The 17,380-nt window shown below is 46.4% G+C and overlaps 1 protein-coding gene across 5 annotated transcripts in view; it reads right to left on the bottom strand.

The window, feature by feature from the left end:
* The window catches only part of NPAS2 (neuronal PAS domain protein 2), a 175,853-nt gene extending 159,551 nt beyond the window's left edge, over positions 1–16,302 (bottom strand). For 2 of the 5 annotated variants that reach the window (XM_077958874.1, XM_077958875.1), the window contains exons 1-2: positions 16,168–16,302; positions 16,027–16,093 (exon numbers count right to left, since the gene is read on the bottom strand). The gene's annotated coding sequence lies outside the window, so the exon portion shown is untranslated. Of the gene's footprint in view, positions 1–16,026 lie in introns of all 5 variants that reach the window. The other 3 variants (XM_028832241.2, XM_028832242.2, XM_028832243.2) reach the window with 2 other exon arrangements.
* Positions 16,303–17,380: the final 1,078 nt, after the last annotated feature.

Below are 17,380 nucleotides of genomic sequence, written 5' to 3'. Positions count from 1 at the left end.
TTCAGACAGGTGTTATTCAAGGATTCCAGGTGGGGAGAAGAAAACAAAACAGAAATGACTCGGGTCAGGGTAATATGCTTATTCTGAGAAGGCACTAGGTGGCTGTTCCCACCGCTCTGGTAGGGGGTGGTACACATCGAAGTAAGGTCGCTAGGGCAAATTTGATTTTGTGTGTCTATATGTATGTCGATCCAATTACTTTACTGATGTTTATGTTCAGATTTTGCTTCTGTTTTCATAAACGGTGGCAGCAGGAAGGTAGACAAAGCGAAAGTAACCTAACCCGGCTCCTCACTACCATCTCGCAAACAGCGCCTGGCATCCCTGCTTACAACCAAGGCCGGTGGCGGGAGTGGGGCTGGGATGCTCTGAACTGCCCTCAATTAGTTAAGTGGATCACTTTGGAGATACTCCCCAGCAGTCAAACTGAGGAACAATGACTTACAAAACCCTGTTATTCAAAAGTCTGTAATATCTTGCTTGCGTGTATTTCCTTTATATTACGTTGAGTGCTGAGGTCTGTGCTTAGATATGGATGGGAAAAGGGGCAGGAGGATATGTTTTGGGGTGATCCTGAATGACTTCTAGGAGGCTTCCCCATAAATTCAGTCCATCTTGGGTTTTCCAGGCGCAGAATGATGAGACCAAGGTGAAAAGGTGTTTTACAAATGTGGTCCAGGAGGCTGGCCCCTACCTTTCCCTGCTGGCTTCTAGGTTGAGCTCAGCTGAAGAAAGATGTACCTGACTCCAAAATGAGGAGAGACATAATGAGTGTCCTGATTTAACAATCCTTATTACAGCCAGAGAAACAATTTTGGAAAGCTGGTTCGCTACTAAAAGACAGCAAGGAACAGAATAATGATTTTGTCCTAAAAAAGATTTTCCTGCAAGCGTTCCTCTTTTGTACCCTTTCACACACAGCCTCCTCCTCCAAAGGGTGGAGTCGAGCATGGACACCAAACAGGAGTGGTTTCCTACCCCGGCATGCACCCAGCCGCCACACGGTCACCTCCTGCTCAAGAAAAAACTGCTGAAGCTCAAGAAGGCAGGCTCAGATGCTGGATTTGGTTTACACACATCCCATTTTCTTCAAAGCAACATTTCAGAAAAAGTAAATAAAAACGAGCTGTTCTATTTCAGGTTCTTCTCTAAACAGTGAAATTCAAGTTCCTGCTCTGACTGTCCTCATGCCGGTCATTTAACTCACCTGCGCCTCGGTGGCCTGTATGGAAAATGGGAATAGCACAGTGCTTCCCTCCAGTGACTGCTGTCAAAGCAGATGAGCAAACTCGTGTCTGTAACGATGACTGTCGAACACAGGGTTCCCCATTCCCAAATGATCCTTGGACCTGACGATATTTTTACTTTGCCTCAATCGTTATGGAAAAATGATAAAGTGGCCGGGCGTGGTGGTTCACGCCTGTAATCCCAGCACTTTGGGAGGCCAAGGCAGGCAGATCACTTGAGGTCAGGAGTTTGAGGCCAGCCTGGCCAACATAGTGAAATCCTGTCTCTACTAAAAATACAAAAAATATATATATATATATTAGCTGGGCATGGTGGCGCATGCCTGTAATCCCAGTTACTTGGGAGGCTGAGGCAGGAGAATTGCTCAAACCTGGGAGGCAGAGGTTACAATGAGCCAATATCATATCACTGCACTCTAGGCTGGGCGACAGAGTGAGACTCCATCAGAAAGAAAGAAAGAAAGGAAGGAAGGAAAGAAGGAAAGAAGGAAAGAAGGAAAAGAAAAATGATAAAGGGATAGCCAAGGATGGCAATGTTATGGGATTGAAAAGTGTGGGTGAGAAAATCCTGCAGTTGACCCTGACCCCGCCTGGCATACACAAGAAGCACTATTAAAAGTTGGTCAAGTAAGTAAGCAGTTTATTCTCCTTCATAGGCATGAATGAGCTCTGTGTGTTCAGTCTGTTTATCTGAAAAAAGTCAGATGTCCGTGCCTAAGAGAGTCAGCTGGTTCCCAGAACTTAAGTGGACGGTCCGTGTCCATCCTTGTCCTTGTTTCTCCCTATACCCAGCTGCCTCTAGCAACCAGCCTTCCTTATCTTATGCCACTCATGGCAGAGAGCAGATTGTGGAGAGCACACAGAGAGATAAGGCGATTCAGGCAGAGCGGGCAGTCGGCTGTGGCGTGACCCTCGTAAAACCTCTGGCTGGAGAGTGCGCCGGCTGAGCCCAGAAAGCCTGGTTCTTACAGACTCTCTGGAAGCAGGGCCTGAGAAACCCCTGATTCTCCAGGTGAGGAAGCCTCTCCAGGGCTCATCAGAGAAAGAGAAGCACTGAGCCACCAGGAAGGGGTCAACAGGTCTGTTCGGTGCCAGGCAAGCTCCAGGACTCAGCAAAGGCCTCTTTGCTTTCGGAGCCTCTGGTTTTTATCTGGAGAAGGTACACCATGTTGTACCAGATGATCACTGGGGTTCTCTCCCTCCATCTCAAACCAACGTATTAACCAGAATTGGGAGTGTGTCTCCAATCTGAAGAATAAACTCCTGGTTCCACTGAAAACCAGGCGATCCCTACTCTTTAGAGGATCCTGACATAGGAGACAAACAACAGGATCCTTTAAGAACTGCGGGAGCTGAGCCTCCATTCTGCAAGCCAAGCCTCTTTAGAAAAAAAACAAAAGGCCACACGAAGTAGCACACGTCACATTCATCATGGCAAAACAGCCCCACACATCCCATAAAAATCTCAGAATCCATGGGCTACACAGAGGCTATTTGATTTGGATTGAAATATCAGACACAAAAGGTTATCAGGGTACTTTGCTCTTAGAAATGGCAAAAGCTTTCAAAAGCACGCTGTGCAGCCCCAAGCAACTGCCAAGACATTCTGAGTGTTTGGCTTCTAGAGTTGAAGTATTTCACTTCCTCCACTTTATGTCAGCTCTCAAGAGAACACTGGGATATGTTGGGGTTTTAATTGCTAGAATGTACCTTGTCTGAAAAAACCAAGTACTTCATTCAAGAAGAAAACACCTTGAGGCTGGCATTTACCCAGCTGGGTGTGCAAGAGCTTGAGTGAACTGCACAGCACAAAATAAATCAATAGCAGTACTTTTCATTTTTATGAAACTCTAACAAGCATTCTCTCCTCTTGATTCTCATCCTGAGTATCAGTATCTCCCTTTCACAGATGAAGAAACTGAGTCATGGCGTTTATGCAACTTGCCAAGGTCACTTAGTCACAGTGACCATATCAGGGTGTCAAAGCTTTCTGCTATGGGTCACGTGCTGTCCTCGTTACACCATTTCAAAGTGCCCTGGCCCATACGGCGATGGTCACTCACACGCTGTGATTTAAAATCTGGTCATAGGGTGCTGCTGGCACACCCATGGCGCAGGCTGAATGTTTTTATAGGTGTCTCATATAAACAGGCTGCAATAGATGCAAGAGCTGCCAAAGTCTGAGCTGTTAGAGAACAGACATCGCCTCAGGGAAGCACATCCGAATGATACCACCCAAAGAAGTACCAAATGGGCAACGAAATGCCGTTGCTTCATAGAGATATGTGCTTAGACACATGGCACGAGGGAAACACAAGGAGATTTTGTACGAAAAGGTTAGATAGCGGACCACTTTGGACAGCTAACTTATGCAAACACAGTACAGCTTCCCAGAAACTGGGAGCCCAAGAATTAACTATTCCTTTTAAAATTTAAGTATGGTGTCTCCTGCACTAGGAACCTCCACTGTTGCCTGGGTCTTTGCCAGGCAGGGGCCAACCCAGGTCTCTTAAGTGGGCCAGCAGCAACGTTCTCGTGGTGAGAATGCTACTAGACCAGGCACGGCGAGAGGAGAGAAACCTATTGTGCAGTTGGAAGACTAACCAACAACCCCCACTGAGGGACTGTGTATATACCAAACAGCACAAAGCCAAACAGATGTGGAGCACACTGGAGGGCACCACCTTGCTGCCCAAGAAATCCCCATTTTTCGCAGGGCACCAGGAACATGACTCCCTGAACTGGTACAGCAATAGCAGCAGGCCCTGGCTGAGGAGGAGCCAACAATTGCCAGGGCAGGTGCAGCAATGGCAACTGCCAGGTAAGTGCTTAGAGCAGGTTTCTACAGAAATCAGGGGACAAGGATGATGAATGACCTGCCCAGGCCGGGAAGGGAGATACAGGTGGCTCAGGGTGCGGTGAGTTTCTTGAGACTCTCTTTGAGGGGCTCATATCTGTTGTCTGGCCGTCAGGAGCCAGCAGTTCTTCTCTCGTTCTCTCCATGGAATGGAGAGATGCAGGGGATTCAGCGGGGATCACAGGCCCAGGCAGAGCCCAGCTTGGTCATGAGAATCACACACACACACGGGGACAAGAGCAACGATGCCAGCAGCTGGAGCCTTGCCAGGAAGCACCCCAGGAATAACTGGAGAGCAAGTTAAGGACTTGGGGCCCTGTGAGCTGAGAATCAGCATGCTAGGGGGTAAATGACAGCAAACAAAGGCAAGAAGAGCATGGGTTTGCAGGTTTGAGAGAACGGAAAAGCCAGGAAGAAGACAAAATGCAGGATGGGGGCCTATTTTCATCAAGGCCACCTTGAACTCCAAATCCAGGGCTCCTGTGCTTCCCCTGGACAGAGTCTCCAAAAGTGGTGCCTTTTCAGATCAAATGAAAAAAGATTGTATTTTGCTTGAGAGATCATAAAACCTCAACAAAACTGCCATGCAAATTGGCTGTGAATGAATTTCTCTCTTCCACAATGCTACGAAGGGGAAAGGGGGGAGGCCATAAAAGGAAAATTCTCTCTGACCATTAAGGAGGCCTTGGAGAGGTCACATAAAAACTTCCATCTGTTTTTGGTCATTAGATGAGCTGAGATGACAGAGCTGCATAGCAATCGTTCTCAGCAAGGTTCCAGTTGACACATCCGCCCCCACCCTACCACACACCCCACAACTTGGGGTTTAATGTTTTCCTCATATTTGTTATTAGATCTTGATCTCCAGGGAATTAGGCATCTTTTGCAGCAACTGATGATACCGTATGCCATGTCTTTCGTAGACAACACAAACGGAATTGTTGACGTGGCAAACTACGATCTATTTTTATATTATTTTTATTTATTTATTTATTTATTTATTTTGAGACAGAGTCTCGCTTTGTCACCCAGGCTGGGGTGCAGTGGCGCAATCTCAGCCCACCACAACCTCTCCCTCCTGGGTTCAAGTGATCCTCCTGCCTCAGCCTCCCAAGTGGCTTGGATTACAGCTGTCACCTCACCTGGCTAATTTTTGTGTTTTTAGTAGAGAAGAGATTTCACCATGTTGCCCAGGCTGGTCTCGAACTCCTGATCTCAGGTGATCCACCTGCCTCAGCCTCCCAAAGTGCTAGGATTACAGGCATGAGCCACAGTGCCTGGCCCAAACATAATATTTGGTAGATCAATGTAGCAGACAGACTGGTTTCCCCTTGTCCTCACTCCAACCCACCTCCTCAAAAATCCTCTCTACCTACAAGATAATGTTTCCACCCCTCCCTTACTGTCAACACTCTGTCAACAGGCAGTGATCAGCCCTGTTTGCCCCGTGACCTATGTGGACCTATGATGCTGTCTGCTTCTAAAAGGTCTTTACCCTCCATGATAGAATAATGGAAAATTGAAGCCATCAGGTTCTGAGATTGAAAAAATAATGGACGGATGTTTCTATGTAACACTAAAGACAGATCTGACTTCTACTGATGGGGACTGTTTGTGAAAATACTCCAAAAGGACTCCAGTCCATGTCGGAGAATCATGACTAGCCGCTGGGTTGGATGAAGCTAGAAACCATCATTCTGAGCAAACTATCGCAAGGACAGAAAACCAAACACCGCATGTTCTCACTCATAGGCGGGAACTGAACAATGAGAACACTTGGACACGGGGCAGGGAACATCACACACCCGGGCCTGTCATGGGGTGGGGGGAGGAGGGAGGGTTAGCATTACGAGATATACCTAATGTAAATGACGAGTTAATGGGTGCAGCACACCAACATGGCATACACATACATATGTAACAAACCTGCATGTTGTGCACATGTACCCTAGAACTTACAGTATAATAATAAAATAAAATAAAAAGAAATGGAGTTAACCTGTCTGAATTAAGGAGAAAGCAAATGTTTGCATTTGTATGCCAAAAATATAGACATTCATAAAAATTAATAAAAAATGGAGGCATTCTCATTTCTTGGTGATCTCGAAGTTTCTTCTACCATCTGTCATGTTACTGCATGTAGTTTGATGACTAATAATTCTATTCACGTTAGGATATTTGGGATGCCTCAATATATGCAACAAAGACCAAAGAGCTATGCTGGCTGCCTCATGATATCCCTGGGAAGTCTACTGATAGGTTTTTTGTTTGTTTGTTTGTTTGTTTGTTTGTTTGTTTGCTTTCAAGGTATTTTTTTGTGTGTGGTCTCTATTGACTCTGAGAAGGTTTTTTCTTTTGTCATCTTGCCTTTTCCTTTCCTATTGGAGGACAGCAGGTGGTGGGTGTTCCTGGGCTATGCACTATCACTTAGGAGTGAGAAAGTAGAAGGATGATCAGAGGTCCATGACCAAGAGTGGTGCTTTTCAAATGTGCCCTTGCCTGAAGGGTGATTAACACTTCTTATGAGTTTTATCCATTTCATTTGCTTTCCTCTGTTCTCTAGCAGAAATGAAAAAAATTTAAGTGCATTCCCCTGGAGAACTGGAACAAGATGAGGATGCCCACTCTCACCACTTCTATTCAACGCAGTACTGGAAGTGCTAGTCACAGCAATCAGGCAACAGAAAGAAAGTAAAGGCATCCAAATAGGAAATGAAGAAGTCAGACTCTCTTTGCTGTTGATGTGATTCTATAGCTAGGAAACCCCAAAAAACTTCACCAAAAGTCTCCCAGAACTGACAAATGACTTCAATGAAGTTTCAGGATACAAAATCAATGTGCAAAAATTAGTAGCATTTCTATGTTATTTCACACCAATAATGTCCACGCTGAGAGCCAAATCAAGAACACTGTTCAGAAGCTCTCGGATCAGGCGAATGGACCACTTGAGGTCAGGAGCTCAAGACCAGCCTGGTCAACATGGCAAAACCTCGTCTCTATTAAAAATACAAAAATTAGCCAGGCATGGTGGTGCATGCCTGTAGTCCCCAGCTACTTGGGAGGCTGAGACAAGGAGAATCATTTGAACCTGGGAGGCGAAGGTTACAGTGAGCTGAGATTATGCCACTGCAATCCAGCCTGGGCAACAGAATAAGACTCTGTCTCACAAAAAACAAAAAAATCAGTTCCATTTGCAGCCAGTTGCAGTAGCCATTAAAATATAAAATACATAGGAATACAGTTAACTAAAGAGGGGAAAGATCTCTACAATGAGAACTATAAAACACTGCTGAAAGAAATCATAGATGACAGAAACAAATGCAGAAACATTCCATGCTCATGGATTGGAAGAATCAATATTATTAAAATGCCCATACTGCCCAAAGCAATCTACAGATTCAATGCTATTCCTATCAAACAACCAATGTCATTTTTCACAGAACTAGAAAAACCTCTTCTAAAATTCACAGGGAACCAAAAAAGAGCTTGAATACCAAAGCAATGCTAAGCAGAAAGAACAAAGTTGGAGACATCGTATTACCCAACTATACTATAAGGCTACAGTAACCAAAACAGCATGGTACTGGTACAAAAACAGGCACATAGACCAACAGAACAGAATAGAGAACTCAGAAATAAAGCCACACACCTACAGCCATCTGAGCATAAACAAAGTTGACAAAAATAAGCAATGGGGAACGGACTCTGTCTTTAGTAAATGGGGCTAGGTTAGCTAGCCATATGCAGAAGAATGAAACTGGACCCCTACCTTTCACCATATACAAAAATTAACTCAAGATGAATTAAGGATTTAAATATAAGGCTTCAATCATAAGAATCCTAGAGAAAAGCCTAGGAAACATCACTCTGGACACTGACCTTGGAAAAGAAAGTCCTCAAAAGCAATTGCAACTAAAACAAAAATTAACAAGTGGGACCTAATTAAACTAAAGAGCTTCTACACAGAAAAAGAACCTATCAACAAAGTAAACAGACAATCTACATTAGTGGGAGAACATATTTGCAAACTATTCAGTCAACAAAGGTCTAATATCCAGAATCTATAAGGAACTTAAACAACTGAACAAGCAAAAAAACAAAAACCATATTAAAAAATAGGCAAAAGACATGAACAGACACTTCTCAAAAGAAGACATACAAACATGAAAAAATGCTCCATATCAGTAATCATTAGATAAATGCAAATCAAAACCACAATGAGGTACCATCTCACACCAGCCAAAATGGCTATTACTAAAAAGTCAAAAAAAACACATGCTGGAGAGGCTGTGGAGACAAGAGAAAACTTATGCACTGTTGGTTGGAATGTAAATTAGTTCAGCCACTATGGAATGCAGTTTGGCGATTTCTCAAAGAACTTAATACAGAGCTACTAATTTGACCCAGCCATTCCACTACTGATAGTAGTATCTATCCAAAAGAAAACAAATCATTTTACCAAAAATATATATGCATTCACATGTTCATCACAGCATTATTCGCAATAGCAATTGTGATTCCATGTCCATGTCTACTGGACATGGAATCAAGCTAGATGCCCATCAATAGTAAACTGGATAAAGAAAATGTGTTACATATATACTACGGAATACTATGCAGCCATAAAAAGAATAAAGCCATGACCTTTACAGCAACATGGATGCCATTATTCTAAGTGAATTAACACAGAAATAGAAAACCAAATACTGCATGTTCTTGCTTATAAGTGGTAGCTAAACATTGGGTACTTGTGGACATAAAGATGGCAACAATAGATACTGAAGACTGCTAGAGGGAGCAGGGAGCCAGGAGATAAGGACTGAAAAACTAACTGTTGGGTACTACACTCAGTACCTGGGTGATAGGATCATTCATACCCCACACCTCAGTATCATGCAATATACTCAGGTAACAAACCTGCACATGTATCCCCTGAATCTAAAATAAAAGTTGAAAAAAAATTTGAAGAATACAGCAAATGCACTTCTCAGCTATGTCTCATGCAATGTATGAAGTGTTTACGTAACTACTGTACGTTCAGAGAACTGAATTTAGAACCTATCTGACTGTAAATCTGATGGATTTTAAAAGCAACAAAGCTTCTTAGAACTGCTGGAGGCAGCCTACCATCTGACTGGATTGAGAAAGACCTGGAAGGCCATCTCCTCAGGGTTTTCTCGGAAACATATCACTGGAGGGGTGTGTCTCCCAACACCATTTCCAGAAAATCTTTCAGGTTTACTGCAAGGTCGATCATATCCACTTAATTTTCATAGACAACCTCTATTTCAAATATTTCCTTTGCGTCTTCATGTACCATCGAAACACTCCAAAAACAAGTATAATTATTATGTAGCCAACAAAATTTAATTTAAATTTTTAATGTCATGGAAAAATGCTTACGTTCAGGTTAAGACAAACAACCAGAATAGAAAACTATAAACGGTATTACCTTAAACATGTAAAAATGCATTAAAAAAAGATTTAAAAGCTGGAAAATATCTTGTGTTAGTTAAGAAATGCAGACAAGGCACCCTTACACACTGTAGATGGGGCGGTTAACAGGCATAGCTTTTTTAGTCCCCAATTTGGCAGCATCTATCAATATTTCAAACAGATGTACCTTTACCCAGGAATTCTAATAATCCTTGACCTAGAAAATCTTGAAATGTACACAAAGATATACAAATAAGGAAGTTAATACAAAAACTGTAATAGTGAAAAAGTGGGAACAAAACTCAATAGATTGTTTATTAATAGGGATGGGTTAAATAATGTCCTATTTGTACTTCTGAATAATACTCTGTAGCCTTTAAAAATAAAGAAGGTATGTCATAAAAAATCCATGCCACATTAAGTTGCTAAATAATATACATACAATGAGTTGTTTTTATTTTTTTATTTTATTTTTTTGAGACACAGTCTCACTCTGTTGCCAGGCTGGAATGCAGTGGCAGGATCTCGGCCCACTGCAACCTCCGACTCCCTGGTTCAAGTGATTCTCCTGCCTCAGACTCCTTAGTAGCTAGGATTACAGGCATGTGCCACCACACCCAGCTAATTTTTGTATTTTTAGTAGAGACAGGGTTTCACCGTGTTGTCCAGGATGGTCTCGAACTCCTGACCTCATGATCCGCCCGCTCGGCCTCCCAAAGTTCCGGGATTACAGGCATGAGTCACCACACCCAGCCTTAGTTTTTAAAAGTGTATGTGTGTGTATACATAAATGCACCAAAAATGACTAGCAGAACATGCCCCATGGTTATCAGTCATTACCTCCTGAGAAGGGTGGAGAGTTATGGGATGCTTTTGGCTACAAAAGAAAATCTAATTCACCTTGCTTCATCTGGTAATGGTTTCATGATCTCACAAGTGTTCGAAAACAGACTCTTCTTTGTGTAATTCAGAAGGTCAAGGGCACCACAGAGACCCCCCTGCTCCCTGCTCTTCTTCACCTTTGCATTCTTCCACAGGTCAGCTGAGACCTGGCCCAGCCCCTCTGATGGCTGATGGCTGCCCAGTTTGCAGGCATTACGGCCTCATATCACAGTAACCAGTGGAAGGAAAGAGCTGTTTCCTTCCTTGCCTCTTTTAAGACCAGGGAAACTTTCCCAGAAGCCTCCCAGTAGCCCAACCTCACATTTTATTGGCTAGAACAGGGTGCACATGCTCACCCTGAGCCAGTCACTGGCAAGGACAGCACCCCCACCCTCACTTGCATGGCCAATGAGATAAACCTCCTGAGGCAGGTGTGGGTTTGCAGTCTACTGTACAAAATCCACTTTCTGCTAGGCAAATAAAAGCTGACGGAATGATTACTGGGTAGGCCATAAGACAAAGGGGATTTTTTTCTTTCTATTAGAAATGGTTCTGTAATATTTGAAAACTTTTACAAGATTATATCCATGTGCTTTTTAAGATAAACTATTATAAAAATATTTTAATACATCGAAAAAACACTGAACAGAAAATATATCTTGAAATTGTGGGGGGTTTTTTCCTTGTTTTTCATCTTTTCCAAAAACTATGTACTTTCACAAACAGAAAAACAATAAGTTTTTCAGATGACCTCGAGCTCTGAATATTTTACCACCAAGGAACTCAAATATCCTTCATAAAACTGTGCATGTCATTTTTGGCTCAAAAGAGGCTAGAAGAATCACACCACTAGGTTCTGTCACCTTGTCACCTGTCTGCCTTTAGATGGGCCTGTGTTTTCTGGACGCCTGGATGATTTTCAGTGGTCTGGAAACATTATCTGCCATGGCCTTCAGCAAAGCAGCAAAGTCCACAAATTGGGTCCTGGGGCCCAACCTCTCAGCTTCAGCCTCCATCACTACTCTATCCTGGTACTCCCACGCCTGATGCCTTCCTCTCCCTCTCTCCTCTCCATCCTCACCCAGGCCTGCCTTGGCTCCAGGGGTTCCTCTACTTTTCCTTCCCCCGAAACATCAAACTGCCATTGCCATTCTCTTAGAACTTGGTTTTCAAGATTTACTTTTAGGGAGCGTAGAAGGCAAATGGTAGCAGAGAAATCGTCTTTGCAAATAATACATGGAATCCCAAAATATATTTTAAAAAATCAGAGTGACGTTGGTTGAAGTGTTTTCAGGGCCACCCAGGTGACCCCTCCTAATATCAGGGTGAAGGACACCATTGCACTGAAATATCCATCTCTCCTAGACGGCAGGAGGAAGCAATTATCTCAGAGTGCGAAGCATAAAAGGCACCCCAGGTGAATTCCAACACGCCCGGCACTAGTTTCAAGTAACTCGTACTGTGGTCAAAAGATGGACCGATGGCTTTGATCCTAGAAAGTGACCCACCATGGAATAGACCAATGCCCCTCAAAGGGGAGAGCTGTTTGTCCTCTCCACTACATTTTTAAAGAGCGCTAGATTGCCGCTAGCAGTCTTGATCAACAGAACCTACAGCTTAAGTACCAGGAACAGCTTCAGATGAAAATATCCTAGGAAGGGCTATCAACAAAGCAAACCAGAAGCCAGGGACTGCAGGAGAGGGTGGAGATAAGCATGCTCCCAATAATTCCATTTTGCCTCTGATTAGCTTCCACAGCTGCCTGCCCTCCGGCCCTGGCCCGGTTCTCCACGGCCGGCCTTGGGTTTGCTGGTTAACCAAACTGAATCTCTGATTGGTGAACTACATGGAACATATTTGAGTAACCTCCTCGTCCTCCTTGCTTTCCAGCCTCCTCTCTCCTGTCAACGGTAATAAAAGCAATCACTTTTGTTAGGCCTAACACACGTCCTTGACTGGTAATCCTACAAACTCGGCAAGGTTAGCATCATTCGCACTGTTTTTCTGACAAGGACTCTGAGTCTCAGGGTGGTTAAAAAATTGCCATAGCTGAGCTGGGAGGCTACCCCAGGTCCGTCTGACTTCAAAATCTGCATTTTATTTCTTGCCAAGTCACAAGGCTCTCCATTCAAATATGACTACAGGTCAAGGTCAGCGATGTGGGAGCCCTACCAGCAACTCTCCTTTCCTGGGCCCCTTTCTGGCCACCACCCCGGAGAATGGCATCCCAGAACCTCATTTTCAGTTTATAATCCCTCTCTCTCTCCCCTGCACCTCATCTTGTTAGCTCCTCAAGGGCAGGTACACCCCATCTTCTTATTTTTGTATCATCTGGGCTCTCCATGTGGTATATGCTCAGTAAACATGCTCAGCTGGATGGATTCAATGCATCTCAGAACCTTGCCGCGTGCAGCATCCGGCAGCTGTGAGAAATGCAGCTCAGGTCCTCTCCCAGGCATCCTGAGTTAGAATCTGCACTTGCCAAGGGCCCCAGGTGATTCCAGGGCACTGTGATATCCAGCATCCTCCATCTCCTTATACACAGATTTTTTTCATACCAGTGTAGAGGATCAACACTCTCCTTTCTATTCTGAACCATCAAATGGAACCACCCATTGTTTTAAGACTTACAAAAGTTCAAGTGGTCTCTGGGGGAACTTTACCTAAGAAATGACTTTGCTTAAAATGCCAAGGGGTCCTCACTCTCAGTTAATTCAAGTGAGAAGCAGTAGTGCCTTAAAGACTGCATTAAAAATTCCCCCTTTAAACATACGCTCATATTTAATACATGTTTATTTAGTGCCCTGAGATACTATTAATCATCAACACCTTGAGATTTAAAATAGAATTACTCATGGTTAAGTACTCCATTAGCATTCAGAAATTTCTAACCTTTGGATAGTGATCACCAACAATTCAGCTCATTTCTCACACCTATTTACTGAGCATCTATTCTGAACAAGGCCCCATCGGGATGAGATGCTGTGGGGAATATGAAATGTGACAGTCCCTGACCTCACATCTTTGCTACAAATAGAACGAGGATCAGGAACATGCTAATCAGACATTTCTGTAAGCAAATAATGCACCAAGTACCACATCCACTATTTAAATGTGAAACTCAATTAGATGCTTGCTATGATGCAGCCAATTAAACCGTTGGCATAAAGCAGCCAAGAATACTGAGTCACTGGGCTATTTTCAACACCTCGAAATCTGACCTCTCTTGGGAAAGAGTTGCACTGTGCATGGAATCAGCATGGGACAGTGTCGTGATCACATTGGGAGAACCGACGGTTCATGTAAAGAACAAAACACATGCTTGTTTTAAAAATTAAGAAAGAAGACTTAGCCCTTTGGGTTCTTAAGGTTCAAAAGCAAGATTCTGAAAAAATGAACATGTAAAGATGGTTATATTAAAAAGTATATGCATGTCTTATTATTTTAATTTGAAGAAATTAACTTTCAGTCTTTAACCTAGTAAGTTGCAGTGTTGAGTGAGCTATAAAGACTACCAAGAGTTAAGAAAGATTGTTCAAAAAAATAAGGTGAATTCAACTTAAACATGGCACACGTCAGGTGATATGTGTTATCTTTGACAATTTTCATCATTTGCATTATTAAACAGCCAGAAATTTTTAAAAGGGTCCGAACTGTTCTAAGAGAACCAAATGAGCTTAAAAACAGTTGTTGTTTTCTATATAAAGATCAATTCTTCAGTCACCATCTGACCACTCTTATCAGACCACTAATTAGTAAAGCTTCACTTGGTTCTTTTTGGCGTGTTTAACTCTTTGGGAGGTAACGTTTTATTAATAACATATTTCCTCTAGAATGTATTTCCTTCTTTCACCTCCACAGGAGCCCCTCTGGGAAGCAGTGAGAATAAAACCGATTCTACATTTACGCACAGTGGGGCAGACCGGCAAATAAATAGAGGCATCGATTTCCAAGAAGCAAACGGCTAAAAGCAGCGCATTTACAATTCTTCTAAGCCACACTCCACATCTCCCTGTGAGATGGAAGATAATTACTGAATGTCTTTATGTTGCACACTTTATTTTTAACTAAATCTTTAAGGAGACTGCTGAGAGATACCAATACTTCTACTGGTCCTGGTTTAGCGCTGTAATGAAACACTGAATTTTTGCTTTTGTAAAATAGGGGCGCAGGTCAGGATAACTCTTTCAAACATTACACTATTTATTTGGGGGTTATTTTTGGCAAACTTTTTCCTTTAAGGACATCTTAGTGGCAGAAAGATGGAGCTAGTGTGTGCGCTTGATGTGAACAGTGCCTCCCAAGGAGGGCAGCTCTGTGTTTAATGCAAGCCATAATTAGTTGGTCAATTCACTGATGGGGACCAAGCTACAGTGAGAGTCACAGAGGTGCTGGCAGATTCTTGCTGGGAACTACTTTAGAACTAATTACCTGGGAAGTCCAAACAGGAAAAACCTTTCTATTAAGGAAAATAAGGTTTGGGTTCTAAACGATCAAGACGGTTTACCTCGCCTCTGCTGACTAAGTTAATTTAATAAGTGCTCAATGTTTTACCTGTGAGAAAACAGGCTAACCACTTTAATGAAGTTGGGGTGGATGCCAAAGCAACGGATAAAGACGAAACTCCTCTCCGGGACCCTCCTGAACACCTGTTGAACTCCAGGGCTTCTAACTTTCCTACGAACGCCTCCCGGATACAACCTCGGGAGTGCTTAGCCTTCGTGGACGTGCATGTGTATATTCAAGGTTTCCATCTTGCTTAATCAACAAAACTAGTTACTAATTATTTATGAATCACAGGGCTGAAACAAACTTTCTTACCTTGAGCAATTAAGGAGTGGCAAGCAGAGGAATGGGACTGGTTTTGAATTTAGCCCCGTGGTGCCTGTCCCTTCCCTGGTTACCGACCTGCCCAGCTCTTTAGAAAGGTCAAAGGTGCGTCCCTCCTCGGCTGGGAAAGGGGCACATCTCCCAACAAAACCACACGCAGACATCCAACTTGGGGAGCTCCGGGGTGGGGGTGGGGGGCAGCGATGCGAGGAGCCAGGCTGCACCCTCTCTGCGCGCACGGGGGTTTGGGGCACCGACTCCACACCCAATCCGGCCGGGAACCAATTCCGACCCAGGGACTCCGAGAGACCGCGGGCCCAGGGCGCGCATGCCACACTCTCCCGGGGTCCAAGACGCTTGACGTTTCGGAGGGTCGCGCGATGGGGCTCGAAGAGAACAGCGGGAAATCCCCAAAACTGTGGCCCTGGGGCACGATCCCTGTCCACCCTGTCGGACACCCCGAGGACCCCTAAATTCCGAGGCTCGGGTGCCCAGTCCTCTGTCTTCTGCGTCGAGACGCGCCCGGAGCCCACCGGCCCAGCGGTTGCTACCTCCTGCAGGACGCGAAGCCTCTAGCGGCCTGACGGTGATGGGGGGGACCCACCTCTCCGCGCCCCCGCGTCCGGGGTCCCCGGCGCCGCGCAGCCTCGCGCCTGAGCGCCCCTCCGCCCCCGCGCGTCCTCCACGCTGGCAAGCAGGTGACCGGGTCCTGCGACCCCGCGCGCACGTACTCCCCACCCTGGGTCCCCCGCGCCCCTAGGCGCGGCCCCTTACCTCGGAGCGGGCCGGAGCGGCCCCGCGGGGCCGGGCGCGGACTGGGCCGGGGAGACGCGCCTCCCGCCGCCGCTGGGAGACGAGGCGGCGAGCGGGCGCGGCGAGCTCCTCCCGGGCGGCGGCGGGAGGCGCTGCTCTCGCTGCTGCCGCCGCCGCCGCCGCCGCCGCGGCTGCGGGTCTCCTAGCTCCGCGGCCGCCGCTCCTGGGCCGCAGCCGCGCGGGTCCCTCGGCTCCTGCGAGAGGCCGGCTGCTCGCGCGGCAAACTCTTCCGCACGCAGAGCCGGCGGGGAGAGCCGCCTCCGCCTCTGCCTCCTCCCCTGCCTCCTCCCTCCACCCTCCTCCCTCTCCACCTCCCCCTCCTCCCCCCCTCCTCCTCCTCCTTCCCCTCCTTCCCCTCCTTCCCTCGCCTGCCTCCGCCTGCGGGGTCTCTCCTGGCCCCGACCCAGCCTGGAACAAATACCCCGCGCGCGCCGCAGGCAGACGGATCCCTGGACCCCTAGACCCCCGGCTTCCCTGGGCGGTGCAGACACCCGCGAGTCCCCAGGCCGCCGCCGCCGCCTCTGCTGGGCTGCAAGGGACGCGCAGCGGGGTCGGGCCTGGGGCGCAGGGTCGGGGTTGGGCGCCGGGGCTGGGGGAGTGAGGGGTTGTGCTTCCAGGTGAGCCGGCCGGGAGGAGAGGCAAGTGGAGTAGAGGCTGCCAGCCGAGGTCCCATTAAAGTTGTCACTCGGGGGGAACAAGGAATCTTCCGCCCCCGCCTAGTGTAGACCCTCGCAGTGCGGGCTGCCACCCTGCTGTCCCGCGCCGGGGGTGAGGGGGGACGAGCACGCGACTGTCACCCCCCCCCACACACACACACACTGTCCTCCAAAGGCAGGGCTGCGCGCGGGTCTCGACCCAGGGCACAAAGCGCGTCTCTGCAGGGACCACTGCGATTTCTCAGTGAGCTGCGGGGGCAGGTAGGAGGCGGGGGGTCGGGGGAGATGCGGGCGAGCGGTGCTTGGCGGTCGGGGGAGATGCGGGCGAGCGGTGCTTGGTGGAGGACAGCAGCGACTGCTGGGGAGGAATAACCGGTGCCTGTCCTAAGGCGAACGTAGCTGGTCCGGAAAATGGGTCAAGGATGGAAAGGAACCGGCTAATTGCCCCCCTCCCCAGCAGGGGCACGTGGGGTGTGGGGCTGCGGCCAGGAGCGGGCACTCGGAGCTCCACTCTGCCTCTCCCTCCCCTCCTCCGCTGCCCTCCTCTCCTTTTGCACCAGTGCAGGAAATGTTCCACTGACCTACATATTTTTCCAAACATACGTGACCTTTTTTTTTTTTTTTTTCCTCTGTGGGAGGAGACAGGCGAGAATCCAAGA

The sequence above is a fragment of the Macaca mulatta genome, chromosome 13, assembly GCF_049350105.2.
Source record: "Macaca mulatta isolate MMU2019108-1 chromosome 13, T2T-MMU8v2.0, whole genome shotgun sequence".
Classification (NCBI taxonomy): domain Eukaryota; kingdom Metazoa; phylum Chordata; class Mammalia; order Primates; family Cercopithecidae; genus Macaca; species Macaca mulatta.
The sequence above is the reverse complement of the archived record's forward strand: the minus strand, read 5'-3'. Positions and strand labels throughout refer to the sequence as shown.